This window comes from Athene noctua, chromosome 13 (genome assembly GCF_965140245.1).
Source record: "Athene noctua chromosome 13, bAthNoc1.hap1.1, whole genome shotgun sequence".
Lineage (NCBI taxonomy): Eukaryota > Metazoa > Chordata > Aves > Strigiformes > Strigidae > Athene > Athene noctua.
In genome coordinates this window covers 23,834,575-23,848,852 of record NC_134049.1, presented here as the reverse complement: position 1 = coordinate 23,848,852, position 14,278 = coordinate 23,834,575, and the positions used below count along the sequence as shown (strand labels likewise).

The window sequence follows — 14,278 nt, the reverse complement described above, 5'->3', positions numbered from 1 at the left end:
AACAGGGAGCTTTGGCTGCAACTCAGGGAGAAAAGGAGAGTTTACAGCCTTTGGAAGAAGGGGCTAGCCACACACAGTGATTACAGAGAGGCTGCGAGGCTCTGCAAGGTGGAAATCAGGAGGGCTAAAGCCCAACTGGAATTTAATCTGGCTTCAGCAATCAAGGACAACAAGAAATGTTTCTGTAAGAATGTCAGCAGCAAAAGAAAGTCCAGGGAGAGTCTCCATCCCCTGCTAGATGCAGGAGGAAACATGGCAACAGGTGATGAGGAGAAGGCTGGGGTGCTTAATGCCTTCTTTGCCTCAGTCTTTAATAACAAGACCAGTTGTACTGAGGGAATCCAGCATCCACAGCCAGAAGACAGAGACTGGGAGAACGACCCCCCTGCAATCCAGGAGACAGTCAGTGACCTGCTGCATCACACAGACACACACAAGTCTATGGGACCAGACGGGATACACCCGAGGGTGCTGAAGGAGCTGGCTGGGTGCTCGCCAGGCCGCTTTCCATCATTTACCAGCAGTCCTGGCTGACCGGGGAGGTCCCGACTGATTGGAAATCGGCCAATGTGACGCCCATCTATAAGAAGGGTCGGAAGGATGATCCGGGAAATTACAGGCCTGTCAGCTTGACTTCGGTGCCCGGGAAGCTGATGGAGCAGCTCATCCTAAACACCATCATGCAACACATGAGGGACAAGCAGATGCTCAGGCCCAGTCAGCATGGGGTTATGAAAGGCAGGTCCTGCTGACAAACCTGATCTCCTTCTATGACAGAGCGACCTGATTATTGGACGAGGGAAAGGCTCTGGGTGTTATTTACGTTGACTTCAGCAAGGCCTTTGACACCGTTTCCCACAGCATTCTCCTGGTGAAACTGGCTGCTCGAGGTTTGGATGGGCACACACTTTGCTGGGTAAAACCTGGCTGGATGGCCGGGCCCAGAGAGTTGTGGTGAATGGAGTTAAACCCACTTGGTGGCCGGTCATGAGTGGTGTCCCCCAGGGCTGGGTTTTGGGGCCACTCCTGTTTAACATCTTTATTGATGCTCTAGACGAGGGGATGGAGTGCACCCTCAGTCAGTTTGCCGATGACACCAAGCTGGGTGGGAGTGTTGATCTGCTCGAGGGCAGGGAGGCTCTGCAGAGAGACCTGGCCAGGCTGGAGCCATGGGCTGAGCCCAACTGGGGGAGTTTCAATAAGGCCAAATGCCGGGGGCTGCCCTTGGGCCACAACAACCCCCAGCAGCGCTACAGGCTTGGGGAGGAGTGGCTGGAGAGCTGCCAGTCAGAGAGGGACCTGGGGGTGTTGATTGACAGCCGGCTGAACAGGAGCCAGCAGTGTGCCCAGGGGGCCAAGAAGGCCAATGGCATCCTGGCTTGTGTCAGCAATAGCGTGGCCAGCAGGGACAGGGAAGGGATCTCGCCCCTGTACTCGGCCCTGGTGAGGCCGCACCTTGATCACTGTGTTCAGTTTTGGGCCCCTCACCCCAAAAAGGCCATTGAATGACTCGAGCGTGTCCAGAGAAGGGCTACAAAGCTGGTCAAGCGTCTGGAACACATGTCCGATGAGGAGCAGCTGAGGGAACTGGGATTGTTTGGTCTGGAGAAGAGGAGGCTGAGGGGAGACCTTACCACCCTCTACAACTCCCTGAAAGGAAGCTGCACAGAGCTGGGTTTGAGCCTCTTTAGCCTAGTAGAAAGTGACAGGACAAGAGGGAATGGCCTCAAGTTGTGCCAGGGAAAGTTCAGACTGGATATTAGGAAGCATTTCTTTACAGAACGGGTTGTTGGGCGTTGGAATGGGCTGCCCAGGGAGGTGGTGGAGTCCCCATGCCTGGAGGTGTTCAAGGGTAGGGTCGATTTGGAGCTTAAGGATATGCTGTAGGTGGTGTTATATTCAGACAAAGCCAATTTTTATAAAAATATATATTTTTTTATTTTGGTTCAATCTATTTCGGGTGGGAAGCAATAGGCAAAGCAGCGCTGGGTGCATGGAGAGCCGCAACTCTGCCACAAGCACACCGAGGTCAAAAAAACAGAGGTTTTTTATACTTCTGTGCCACCGTCTTTAACCAATCCTCTCTCATCAGATGATTGTCCTGCTTTTTCTCCACTGGGTCCTTTGAGATGCTTGGGTCTTCGTCCTCCTCCTATGGGGTCTTTCGAAAGTCTCGAAGCCTTGGTCTCTTGGCGCGCTTTTCTCCTACTGGATCTTTTAAAAGCCTCATGATTCCATCTTTTGGCGGCTTTTCTTCAAACAGCAGTTACAGTTTATCTCTAGCTGGGGGGGGGGGGGGTGTTCCAAGAAGCGGTTTACCCTTCAGCTCTAGGTAATGGAGTTTCCAGGAAGCGGTTACCTATCAGCTCTAGGTGATGAGGTTTCCGAGAAGTAGTTACATTTTTCCAACCGAATGGCATACTTTATATTTTATCCACATATATTCAAACATTCATTGTAATATAGGTTATAGTAACTGTAAATCATTTCAAAACGCACACAGGGTACCATATTCTATTTTTACAATACTTTAGACAGCAGGATAGTGCGGTTTAACATTTACAGATCATTCAAACCTATCATACCCGCCTTGCTTAACTTAGCAAATTAGTTACAATAGTTTATTACAGTCCCCCCTTTTTCTTTTTATACCTCAGTTTGCTGGTTAAGCTTAAAAATAGCTTCCTTAGCAGCCCCTAAAAAGGTGGCATCTTCTTGTTAAGTCAGTATATTGTTGCCTTAATATCATGAGTTGGACAGTTTTAATCCTGTTCTTAACAAGGTTAATTAATTTAAGATACAAGGTCCAAAAGTGAGAATTAATAACAAAATAATCTGGGATCCAATTAAGGTTGTTTTTATCTCCTAAAGGACTGAAAACTTCGTTCAAATTATCATTTATCTGTATATTGCAATACCAGGATCCCGTATCATTTCTCCATACACAGGTTCGATTATAAAAGCTGTTTCTGTATAATTTAGCATATTCAGTTTTATTTTTATCTGACCAGAATCCCTTGAACCCTTTGCTATGTCCCTGTTCATTAAGCCATAACCATATATAAATTCCTCTATCTTTGTTGATCGATTTATGTGTAAGTGTCCACTGGCATTTACTCTCCCCTACATCAGTTCCTCCTTTCTGAGTTCAGTTCACACAAAATCTGCCCTGATTTGGAAACTGGATTGGCCATGTTCCGTTTTCTTCCCAGGTAGTGTTGTTAATATCACTGTAATTACTCACAATCTGCGATGGAGTAAGGGGTACAGAGACCCACGGCCAGCTGAACAGTCCTACAGGTCCTCCACAGACCCAACAGTGGCTTAGATTGAAAGTTCTGCTTATTGTCTTGGCTAATAAAACAAATTTATTATCTTCAAGGGGACCATATGGAGTACTTCGACTTTCTCTATTCATTACAGGGCTGATACATATAATTAGGAGAAAAAGGAAACCACTATAGTGAGGTCCGGTATGGCACATTTTTCTGTTTGTCCCTAGACCCATTGGGTTGCTGCCAACGGTCGGGTGTTTTGTCTTCTTAACAGCAAAAATAGAGGCCAACCTGGTCTTGCCCTCACTTTGAATTTATTTTTAGTCTTCTTCTCCTTTTTGTAACTCTTACTCAATTTCTTGTTCAACTATATACAGCGGCTTATACACTTATTTATAAAGCAGACACCACAACTTATTATAACAAACATTCAGGATCTTACAAAACTTCATAACAAATACCTTAATTTTTCTTGTTACCAATATAGAGTCCTTCTAATTATTCAGTTAGTCTTAATGAGTCCATCCCTTTGTTGATTCCGCTGCATTCGAAGCTTTAGGTCTCCCGGCGTTGATTCAATCTTCCACTGAGGCTCTTCTGTAACAGGTCCTTTTACCCTGAAACTCGAGTCCACCCTCTCTCAGCAGTTCTTACAGCAGTTTTTGTGGTTAATAGTACTAGGAATGGTCCTTCTTATCTTTGAGATAAGCTTTTCTTCTTCCAAGTTTTAATCATTACTTCACCTCCAGGTTGTATTTTCTGTACTGCAAATCCTAAAGGAGGTGTCTGGGCTAATATGATCCGAATTAAATGCTTTTATAATTCCAAATCGTGGTATAATTTGTTCCAGTACTATTTTAGTTACGGACTGAGCAGTCGCTCTGGTGGTAGGAAAGGCTTCTACCCAGTGAGTTAATTGATCTACCATTACCAGCAAATATTTATATCTCCCAGCTTCTAGTGGTTCTGTGAGATCTATCTGGACCCTCTCAAAAGGTTGATAAGCTGTTTTCCTTCCACCAGCTGCGGTCTGTCTCATAGTTCTTTTATTAATCCTTTAACATGTTAAACAACCGTATGTAGTTTGTTTTGCAATTTCATATATTTCAATGCAGCCAAAATTTCTCAAGAAATGATCACTCAAAGCCCTAGTGCCCCAAGGACTTCATTTTCTACAATTTGTAATTTAGATTTTGAAACCTTTAATTTTTATTTATTTTTTTTTTTACAAAGTTCAGCAGTTCTATAGTCCCCATCCTGACATCATTCTCAGTTTGTCCAGCTATTAATAAATCATCTACATATTGTAAAAGCTTTATTTTTGAGGATGGCTTGAATGTCTGCAGTAACTTTTTTTTAATGCCTGCCCAAAAAGGTTAGGCGATTCCGTAAACCCTTGGGGAAGCACTGTCCATCTGAGTTGTTGTTTTCTATTATTAGATGGATCTTCCTATTCAAATGCAAAATAGTCTCTGTTCCCCTTGTCCAGGGGGGCAGGACCAAAATTCATCCTTTAAGTCAGCTACACTGTACCAAATATAGTTAGGGGTAGTTGGTTAAGCAGCATATAGGGGTTTGCTACCACAGGGAAACGAGCCACAGTTTGCTGATTCACAGCCCTTAAAACTTGCACCAATCTGTAAGATCCATCTGATTTTAAAACCGGTAAAATAGGTGTATTATATGGAGACACACAAGGTTCCAATGTACCTTTACTTAATAATTCGCCTGTAATTGGTTTCAGCCCCTCTCGACCCTTTAGGGGAATGGGGTATTGTTTTATCTGAATTGGTGTCTCCGGATCAATTATATCAATTTTAATAGGCTTTATTTTAAGCTTTCCAATCTCTCCTTTTGTATATCAGACTTTAGGATTTATCTGTTGCTCGTCTTTTTCCGTTAATGTATAACTTTTTTTTATTTTTCTTGTACTATTATTTTTTTAATTTCAGCTTCTGGTAGCAATAATAAACCCCCTCGGAATATTTTTTTTATAGTTGGTTTTTTGGGTTTTGTTTTTTTTTTCCTTTTCACCCCTATTTGCTAAAAATCCAAACTTTTCTCTCTGGGGCTTCATTTTATTTTTATCAAGCACTCCTTTGATGTCTTTGTCCCCAGAAAATAGAGCTCCCGACTTCCTTATTCTTCTTTAAACATCCTTTTATCCTGCTCATGTTTTCTACAGTTCTGCTGTAAATGTCCCTTCTTTCCACAGTAATAGCATGCTAATTCGTTTCCTCTAATTACTGCCCCTTGCTTTTCACCACCCAAAGCTCCAGGTAAATCCATTAGAATGAGATCTCAGAGGTTTCTGACTGCTGCAAATATTTTCGCCTTTGCTTCCTGCTTTTCTTCGTCTCTCCTCACATACACTTTCTGTGTTTCTTTTAATAGCTCCTGCAGACTCCGGTCCTGCCAATTGTATACTTTTTCTAACTTTTTCCTGATGGCACCTCACGAACTGGCTACGAATTGAGTGGGTTTGGGTTTTTTTTGTTTTTGCTTTTTTTGTCGTTGTTGTTTTTTGGTTTTTTTGTGGGGTTTTTTTTTAATAAAGCCTCTGCCAGGGGGCGTGTCGGCTCTACCCCCGAATACATTTGTAAATTCTTTCTTAATCTTTCCAGCCAATCAGTGGGTGGTTCATCTCTCCCTTGATGTTCGCTAAAGACTATATTAAAGTTTTGCCCCCGAGGAATTGCTTCTCTAATGCCGGCCACTGTTAAATTTCCAAGGTCCCTCATATTCTGTGGGCCCTGTTCTTGATGACCCCAGTTAGGGCAGACACTGGGCCAGTTCTGATCCACCGGCAGCCCCGCTTGGTTTTGCAGTTCCCACAAACACATTCTGGCTGGTCTAATCATTTGCCTTTCCCCGGTTGTAAATAAAATGCTTAAAATGGACTGTACTTCTTCCCAGGTGTAAGTATGGGGACCTAAAAATTGATCTAACCTCTCAGCTGCTCCGAGAGGATCATCTAATAGAGTCCTCTTTTTTTAAATTTTGTACATCGGAGGTGTTTAACGGGACTGCCACAAATCCCATGCCTCCTTGATTGCCTCCGAGGGGCACCTCCCGTGAGGGATAAAGAAGCTCCCTCAGTTACGGCAGTTTTACTTCTTGTACATGCAGCCGGAGGTAGAAGGGGAACCGCCGGGGCTGTTAAAGCTGCCGGGGCAGTTAAAGCCGCCGGGGCTGTTAAAGCCACCTGGGCCCGGGCCGTCAAAGCTGCCGGGGCCGGATAATTAAAGTATGGAGGCGGCCAGTTATCTAGCGGTTCCCATTCATCATCTTTCTCTATCCCTTCCTTGTTCTTATCCCCTTTTTCTTCAGATTTTTCATCTTTTTTTTAGTGTAAGTATTGAAGCTGGATAAAGACGTGAAGTCCTGATCCACAATTTTGCATAATCGCTTTCTTCTCGACTAAAAGGTTTTCTTGAGTAAACATATGTACTGAAAGCCTGGCAAATCCAGTCTTCAAAAGATCCAAAATTAGGCCAGAAGACAGGTGGGTTTAAAGGTTTCTTCGGCCATTCAACCATACAGTATTGGACTAAATTTAATTTACTTTTTCATTTTCTAGGACCACTTTCATACCAATTTCTAATCATTATGCCTAATGGACTATCTGGTGGTATATCCGGTAATTTACTCTTTTTTTTTCTTTCTTTTTTTTTTTTTTTTTCCTGGTCCTGGGTTTTTGATTCCTTTTGACCCATCTAGGGGTTTTACTGTGGCAATTCCTACAGCCCTTATAGGGGGTTGGATCCAGGGAGTTGGGCCTCTTACCCATCCACGTATCCTTTGGGAATTTTCTACGGCAATTCCTCTCGCCTTGGGAATTTTCTACGGCAATTCCTCTCGCCTTTGGTTACCAGTAAGAGTGTCTTGGGGAGGGATGAATCCTTTACCCACCCACGTACCCCTAGAACCCGTGCTCCCACCAATGAGTCCTATAGGATCCGCTTCGGTCCTTCACCGGCCAAATCCCTTGCGGGAGTTTGGAACCGTGGTTAGAAGACATCCACACTCGATTCGGAACTCAAATCCTGGCTCCAAAACTACTTTCGTTTCCAGAATGAGGTCCCGTCTCAATCACACTCTCACACACAAGCAACCGAATCCCACCCAACCGAACGGTATGCCTTATACTCATGACTCCGTCGTCTTCGTTCGGATCTTCATGCACCAGAATTACGGTTATTTAATACTGCAGCCTTTCCTTTGGAGCTCCAATTCCTTTGACTATTGCTTCTCTTTTGTCCGTTGATCTCTGGAGACTGACCCAGACTGCTACTTTCGAGCCACAATCTGTGGGGCGCCCCTCGAGAAGCCACAGTCCAGGAAAGCACACTGAGATCACGTCGGGGTCACCAAATTGTTATAATCAGACAAAGTCAATTTTTATAAAAATATATATTTTTTTATTTTGGTTCAATCTATTTCGGGTGGGAAGCAATAGGCAAAGCAGCACTGGGTGCATGGAGAGCCGCAACTCTGCCACATGCACACCGAGGTCAAAAAAACAGAGGTTTTTTATACTTCTGTGCCACCGTCTTTAACCAATCCTCTCTCATCAGATGATTGTCCTGCTTTTTCTCCACTGGGTCCTTTGAGGTGCTTGAGTCTTTGCCCCCCTCCTATGGGGTCTTTCGAAAGTCTCGAAGCCTTGGTCTCTTGGCGCGCTTTTCTCCTACTGGATCTTTTAAAAGCCTCATGATTCCATCTTTTGGCGGCTTTTCTTCAAACAGCAGTTACAGGTTATCTCTAGCTGGGGGGGGGGGGGGGTGTTCCAAGAAGCGGTTTACCCTTCAGCTCTAGGTGATGGAGTTTCCAAGAAGCGGTTTACCTATCAGCTCTAGGTGATGAGGTTTCCGAGAAGTAGTTACATTTTTCCAACCGAATGGCATACTTTATAATTTATCCATATATATTCAAACATTCATTGTAATATAGGTTATAGTAACTGTAAATCATTTCAAAACGCACACAGGGTACCATATTCTATTTTTACAATACTTTAGACAGCAGGATAGTGTGGTTTAACATTTACAGATCATGCAAACCTATCATACCCGCCTTGCTTAACTTAGAAAATTAGTTACAATAGTTTATTATAGTGGGAACTGTGCTAGGCGGCGGTTGGACTAGATGATCTCCAGGGTCCTTACCAACTTAGATGATTCCGTGATTCTGTGAACGAAGTGAGTGAGGGGCTCCACACCAGAGGCCGAATGTCTGTATCTTCTCCAAGCCTGGTATGCACAGAGCGTGAGTGTGTATGCATCAGCAAACCTCAAGCTGGACGAGCAGGGGGGCCTGGGGTCCAGGTCAGGGTATCCCGGCCAGGATAGCACCCGGGAAGTGGATGTTCCGTGCCAGGGCGCCCCAGGGGACTTGTGAATGTGGAGTGTCTGTGCAATGAGTGTGTGAGCGTGTGAGTGTGTTTGCTAGTGAGCCTCAAGCTATACCAGGTGGCAAGTAGGGGACCCGTGAAGCAGGTAAGGGACCTGGGCAGGGATGCCAGGTGGACAGAGGGGCCGTGTTGGTACTTGAGGGATTGTCAAACATGCACATGTTTGTGAACCCAGAGTGTGTCCTGTGTGTGCTTTCACTACTGAACTTCTCCCTCTACCATCTGAAGAGGAGGAAGGGGACTTGACTGTCTCTGCTTAATGCTTTATACGAGTCCTGTATGAAGGTGCTGTTGAAGGCAGCGCCTTGTCTGTGGCAGTTTGTGTGACCGGCTGTGTCTCTGTGTGTGCATCTGTGTGTCTGTGTCTGGGATACCTGCTCAGCTTCGCTGCTGGTTGAACGTGCAGGCAGGAAAGAGGCAGCCACATCCCCTTTGCTGAGCAGGGGGCTTCTGGGCCAGCACAGCAGGCAGGGGTGGTTGTGCTCTAACATCACGTAACAACCTGAGGGGGAAAACCACACACAGCTGGAACGATGCCATGCTCTGTGTTCAGCCCCAGAGAGACCAGAGAGAATTGCGTTTACGTTCTTACTGCCATTTCCGTGGCCGCTGCCATTCCGCAGGTCAGTTGGCCCAACTGGCTCACGCTTCCTGCAAGAGCGGCTTGTCCACAGATACACCACCTGTTTTTTGGAGTAATACTTGGCTTGGTGATCCCCTGACTTTGTATCTGCCGTAGCCCTTTAGACAAAAAGGCTTTGCCTGACTGTCAGCACTGCGCCACAGTTCTTTGATTCCTGCTTGCTGTCAGGTAATTATAGGTGTCATTATGGGCAATAACGAGGGTTATTGTCTGCGTTTTCTTGGTTTGTTTGTCATCCTTTTACTTTTGTGTGTCCTTTTGAGTACTTCTTAATTCAATTAGCAGGAAGGTGCTTTGACACATCTTTCCAGGTGCCCAGGGATAGTCTTGCAGCTACAACTTTCCCCCCCTCGCTGTTCAGGTCAATAATATCTTGAAGCACACTACCGGAGTAGCCTGTCCAATACATCACTCCAGTATGGCTCCTCTTTGGACATTTATGTGATTTGTTAAGATTCCTTAGGGATTCATAGGTAATAAAATGGCTGTGTGACACAAAATGTAGCAGAGAGTATGTGTATGTGTTTAGAGGAGGTCTGCCTTATGGGTGCGTGGGAAGAAGCAAGGGCTATTAGGACATTATTGGAGGACAATGGGAAGGAGAACAGGCAAACCTCTCGTACAATTAGAGTGGCATGTAAGGCAGCCAAAACTCTGCATTGCTCCCACATTCTGTGTGGGCAGCTGTTTTGCTTCAGAAAGGGCACCAGGAGCCCTTGGGATGACTCCTGACTCCCCTGGCTCAAACAGGAAAGGAAGTGTACAGCAGGTAAAAGAGGGACAGGCAAACCAGAAGGGACACAGACCCCATGCAGGGGTGGAGAACATGCAGGAAAGTCAACCCTCAGCTGGAGTTGGAACTAGCAAGGTATTGGAAGGGCAAGAAGAAGAGCTTCTGGAAGTACGCTGACAGAAAAAGAAAGGCGAAGGAAAATGCATTACATTTCAGTGATAGGTCCGCCCCCAGGGCCCCCAGTTCCTTGAGCCTACCAGCAAAGTACGTGGCAGTGAAGCAGCATGGGCAGGATAAGAAGACACAGTTAGAGCACGGAGGTCAATTGTACATATAAAAGTTCATGAGACCGGATGGGAAGCACCCAAGGGTGGTGTTGATGCCACTCCAAGTTCACTCTCTCTTTTGTCTTTGAAATGTCATGGTGATCACAGGAGGTCCTGATGCCTGGAAAAAGGCAAACGTCACACCCCTCTTCAAGAAGGGCAAGAAGGAGGAGCTGAGGAATTACAGTCTCACCTCAGTAGCTGGGATGTTGATGGAATAAATCCTTCTGGTAGCCATTTTGAGGTCCATGGAGGACAAGAAAGTGATGGGAACAACCAGCATGAATACAGCATGGGCAAATCAGGGCTGATCAATTTGTTTGACTTCTATGGTGAGAGAGCTGGATGGACATGGGAGGGCAGTGGATGTTGCGTACCTTAATTTGAGCAAGGCCTTCAGTACAGTCTCCTATAGATCTGAACTTAGAAGACAAGCTCCGGGCAAGTGGGTAATCACGACAATGGTCAGCATTGCCAGGCTCAGATGGCTGTGTGATAAGAGGTCCTGCCAGCAGCTAGCTGACAGTGGTAATTCTCAGAGATCAGTACTGTGGCTACTACGGTTTAATTTCTGTATGAACAGCCTGAATGATGGAACCGAGTGCACTCTCAGCATGTTTGCTGATGCTTCCAAACTGGAGGGAGTGCTGATGCACTGGAGGGAAGAGCCTGTCTTCGGGGGGACATTGACAGGCCAGAAAAATGGTCTGACTGGAACCTCCTGCAGTTCAACAAAAGCAAATGAAAACTTGTACATCTGGAAAGAAGGAAACAATCCCACGGCACAGGGCAGGCCAGGGGATGACTGGGTAGAAAGCAGCTTGGCAGAAAAAGCAACTTCTGGGGGTTAGGCAGGCAACAAGTCAAAGGTGTGCCAGCAGCGTGCCCTCGCTGCAAGGAAGCCCAAATGCATCTTGGCGTGCACTGGCAAGAGCACAGGCAGCCAGAGGAGGGGAGTGATCTCCTTGGCATTTTTGAGATCACACCTGGAAGGATGTGTCCAGTGTTGGACTGCCCAGTAGTGGAAAGACATTGCCTAGTGGGGCGAGTCCAGTGGAGGACTGCAGGGACACCAGGGTGGTTAGTGGTCTGACACACCGCAAGGGCAAGGAGGGGCTGGGAGACTAGGTTTCTTCATCCCTGTCCCTTCCTAGGGGAAGGAGATCATATTGCTGTCTGCAACTACTCAGTGTGGGGGAGGATTCTCTTAGAGAAAATGGGGCAAATAATTCTCAGGGTAGCACGGTGATAAGATGTGAGGTGACGGGCACAAGTCGGAACGTGGGAGATTTGCATTAGCTGCTAGGGGATACTTTTTCACCTTTAGGGTATTCAGACTTGGAACAGGCTGCCCAGAGAGTTTGCCTAAATGTCCTTGGAATTGATGAGAACTTTGCTAGACAAGACCCTATCCAGTTGGTGTGCTTTGAGCGGGGAAAGGACTGGAGACAGCAGCGGTTTCTTCCAACCTTCATTATTCAGGCTGGAGCTGAGCTGCCAGGAGCTTTATAGAGGAAATGTGAAAGCCAGCTTCCTAGAAAGAGGCATCTGTGTGATTCAAAAGTTCCTGCAGGATTTACACATCGACATCTGGACTACTTGGACTAGAACTGAACAGGTTACTTCAGTCAACAGTTGTGGAAATTTTTCCACTGGATTGAAAATGCAGCTTAAGATGCAAATTTGGGGTGTTTTTGACAGCAAAAAGGCCAGAAACTCCTCCTTATCTGTGAAATGCCAAGAGACATAAAACATCAGAAATCCCAACACATCAGAATGGATGGAACACATACGAGGTTTCACAAATACTAATATTTGAAAGAGATTTAGGAAACATTGCCTAAACACTACTCCAGTTCAGCTGAGGTTGCACAAGTCGTGTCTCTATTGCTAGTAGAAATTTCAGCCATAAACTGCGCACTGAGATGGAGATATTTGTGTTGGATTGTTTTTTGGGGGTTTTTTTTGTTTGTTTGTTTGTTTGTTTGTTTTTCTGCAGGGGGCAGGGAGTGGGAAGGGTTGGTCAGTTTAGTTGGGTTTTGAGGGGAGTTTTTTTGTTATTAGCTGGTCTCTGTGTGCTGCTTCATTTTTTGTCTTCTGTTTTGCAGGTGGCTCATCTGTGCATTACGTTTAGGGAACACTTTGTTCGTTGCTTCGCAACTCACCTTTGATTCGCACATCTCTCATCTCAGGAGACCGATCAAAGCAAGAGGAAATTTACTTCCCACGTGTTGTCGTTGATATTTTGGACATTCTGGACACGATAAAAGGCTCTCCTCCACCTCTAACTAGGTCATCAGAGATTTCTGGTACAGTTTGCAAAGCTTCCTCCTTGCATCCAGCCCCAGGGACTTGCAGTAGTCCGTTTCATCACACCTGCAGTATTCATCTCTCAGCTAGAAGAATGCCAAGTAGGTGTAGAAGAAAATGGGAGAACAGAAATTGTCAGTCTTTTAACCCCACAGAGTAAGTTGTTTGGTCCTCAGCTTTGCTTTCTGGCTCACTATCAGAGGGCCCTACTACAAGTAGAAAAATGCTGATTAGTAGTGAGGTGAGGTTTATGCAAAATTATCTTTTTTATTATTGTATCATTTATGTAGTTGGAAAAATAGGCAGGCTTCAGCAGTCTTTCCATTTGTATTTAAGCAAGAGTCTTCCAATTAGAATTGCATCTCTACCTCTCCAAATGCAGGTGACCAACTAAAATTTTGATAAGGCTCTAATATTATCAGATCTAATGCTTCTAACGGAGCTTGTTCAAAGAACAGACTAAAAGGATTTTCAGAGAAATATGATCAAGTCTTCAGAGTGGACACATACGTGTGTCAATTGCCTTTAGGCTATATGCTCATGGTTTTTTATTATGAAGTCTGTTTAGAGGTTTTCTGTTTGTTTACGGTTTCATGCCAAAATAGCAAGCTGGAGAAGCATGAGAAAAAGTGTGACTGGGCTGGAGATATATGACTTTATCAAATCACCTGTTTTCAGTAGAAGTATATAGTACAGTGGAAAGGACAAGAAAGACTATGAAACGTATCTGTATATCTTTTAACCTCTTTGCAAGAAATATTGTGGAAGTAATTATTTTTTCCTTAGTTGTATTCGTCAATATTAATGGTCACTGCATCAAATGTACAGGGAAAACTGCGCATCTTGTAGAATTTGCAATCTGTATTGTAAGCGAGAAATACCTTTACCTACCTGCCCTTGTAAAAAAAAAAAAAAAAAAGTCAGGACTTTGTTCTTCATTGTATATGGTTGGGACTTACCCGTAGCAATAAACAAACTTACCTGGAACAGGAAAAAAGTGAAAGCATGTGCTTACTCATTTGCATTTTAGAAGAGTAGCAATACTGCCAGGACTGATCAGGTTGTCTCCGGGGGGCAGTACGATCAGCTTTCAGTGAGGTGAGCCAATTTGTCTGGGACTTGCACCAGCTAAGTCAGCTCCTGCAAATTCAGTCCTGCTCCACCACAGTGCTGTAGGAGACGAGATGCTGGCTTTTGTCCCATTCATCTGCTGCTGCTCAACAAAAAGACTTAGGCAAAGCGTACAATGCCATAACAAAACCAGTTTGTGATCACATGTTAAGGCACACTCTTCCTTTACTCTCGGAAACGTATAAAGGAAATGCTGATGAATGTATGTTACCTTGGAGCAGCTTCTGGTAGCTGTTAATAAAAAAATAGAAACTGTGCCATTTTTAAGAACAAAGAACTGTCTGGGAGAGATGGTAGCTATTAGAAACGTGAAAGTTGAAACTGGCTTAATGGAATATAGACACAATAGTAGAAAGGAAGCATCGGGAGTGATTCACATGATGAGTTAGAAGCTTTATTGATGAGATCCAAAGTTGTAGCAGGAAGTTACAGATGAGCAGAACTGTA

At 44.9% G+C, this 14,278-nt stretch overlaps 1 protein-coding gene across 1 annotated transcript in view; it reads right to left on the bottom strand.

Annotated features, from left to right (window-relative positions):
• The window catches only part of LOC141965659 (olfactory receptor 10A3-like), a 43,959-nt gene that overhangs the window by 16,963 nt on the left and 12,718 nt on the right, over positions 1-14,278 (bottom strand). The gene's annotated exons all lie outside the window — the stretch shown is intronic.